This window comes from Echinops telfairi, unplaced genomic scaffold (assembly GCF_000313985.2).
Source record: "Echinops telfairi isolate 266 unplaced genomic scaffold, ASM31398v2 ScPeMD7_3533;HRSCAF=4204_0, whole genome shotgun sequence".
In the NCBI taxonomy this organism is placed as follows: Eukaryota; Metazoa; Chordata; class Mammalia; order Afrosoricida; family Tenrecidae; genus Echinops; species Echinops telfairi.
The window spans coordinates 82,282,364-82,284,357 of record NW_022107431.1 but is presented as its reverse complement, the minus strand read 5'-3'; the positions used below and the strand labels follow the sequence as shown (position 1 = coordinate 82,284,357).

The window sequence follows — 1,994 nt, the reverse complement described above, 5'->3', positions numbered from 1 at the left end:
ACAACTTTTGGGGGGGCGGGGGCGGGGAATTGAGGAGCTGATACCAAGGGCTCAAGTAGAAAAAAAAAGTTTTGAAAATGATGATGGAAACATATGTACAAATGTGCTTGACACAATGGATGTGTGTATGGATTGTTATAAGAGCTGTAAGAGTCCCAAATAAAATTTTTTTTTAAATAATAAATTAATTAAATGAATATAAAATAAAATAGTTTAGGGAAAAAAAAACGGGAACAAGGAGGAAAGAACAGTAGTTGGAAAACGTGGCCTTAGTGATAGAAAAGAAACAAAATTGCATGATATAATTTTGCAAAACCAACCATTTCTTCATTTCAACAACACAAAAGTGAATATTCATGTGCACTCCTCTACATGGAATACAGAGAAATTCAATTGACTACATCTGTGGGAAGACATGATGGTAAAGTTCATTATTGGCAGCTAAAACGAGGCCAGGGCTGAGTATTAAACAGACCACCAATTGCTTATAAGTAAATTCAGGTTGAAGCTAAAGAAAATTCAAACAAGTCCATTAGAGTTAAAGTACACCTTGAGTCTATCCCACTTGAATTTCAGGTATATTTCAAGAACAGATTTGATGCCCTGGACATTAATGAGAGAGTACCTGATGAGTGGGGGGACAGCATAAAAAATATCAGTCATGAAGATGGCAAAAGGTCATTAAAAAGACTGGAAAGATAGAAAGGATCAGCACAGATGTCAGAAGACACTCTGAAACTTGCTTTAACGGTAGAGTAGCTAACAGAGATGGAAGAAATGATTAAATGAAAGAGCTGAACAGAAAACTTCAAAGGACAGCTGGAGAAGACAAAAAAAGCAAAAACATAGAGCTAGAAACCAAAAAGAAGAACATGCTCAGCATATCTTCAACTGATAGAACTCAAGAAAGTATCCAAGGTTTTAGTTGCAATATAGTCTGGGTAAAATATTGAATGATGCAGGAAGCACCATTTCCAATGGTGTAAAGAATACATAGAATTACTGTACCCAACAGAATTAGTCAACATTCAACCATTTCTAGAGGTACCATTTGAGAAGAACCATTGGTACGGAATGATGAAGAAGTATATGCTGCACTGAAGGCATTAACCAAAAACAAGGCTCCAAGAATTGACAGAACACAAAAATGTTTCCACAAACTGATGAAGCACTGGATACACTGACTTGTCTTTACCAGGAACTGTGGGAGATAGCCACTTGACCAACTGACTAGAATAGATCCATATTTGTACCCATCTTAAAGAAAGATGACCCAATAGAATGCTCAAACTAGAGAGCAATATCATTGATATCACAAACTAGTGTAATGTTGCTTAAAACCATTCAACAACTCTTCTTCCCCCCCTACCATTTAACTTGTTTTAATATTTCTCCACAAATAGTGAAAAATACTTAAAGTACGACAAGGAATAATCATAATGTTGTGTCCAACATTATAAATATGGAATTATAAATTTAAAACATTTTCTGGTTTAAAAAATAAATCTGGTAGTCAATGCAGCTCTGCGGGGTCTCGTCCAATAGGGCCGGTCTCTGCGCTCTTGGCGGTGCTCGCCTTTATCCATTTTCCAAGGTCCACCACGCCCACCTCTTCTTCCTCCCACCTGCTCCATCAATGATCCAGGGGGACGCCCGGGACCACCTCGTCTTCTTCCACCAAAGCCACCTCGGTCCATTCCTTCGACCGCCACGGAAGCCACCTTGGTCTCCACCACGGCCACCTCTGAACATTCCGCCGGGACCTCCGCAGTCCATGAGGCCACCTCTCCCGCCCCGCATGCCACCAGGGCCTCGACCGCCACGGAAGCCACCTCGGTCTCCACCACGGCCACCTCTGAACATTCCGCCAGGACCTCCGCGGTCCATGAGGCCACCTCTCCCGCCCCGCATGCCACCAGGGCCGCCTCTGCCACGGTCACCACCTGAAGGGAAGCAGACAGGTCAGCGGTCAGGCATGCCTGGTGGCCGCTCTA

The 1,994-nt window shown here is 42.3% G+C and overlaps 1 pseudogene; it reads right to left on the bottom strand.

The window, feature by feature from the left end:
- Nucleotides 1-1,493: 1,493 nt before the first annotated feature.
- The window catches only part of LOC101649110, a 2,238-nt pseudogene continuing 1,737 nt past the window's right edge, over nt 1,494-1,994 (bottom strand).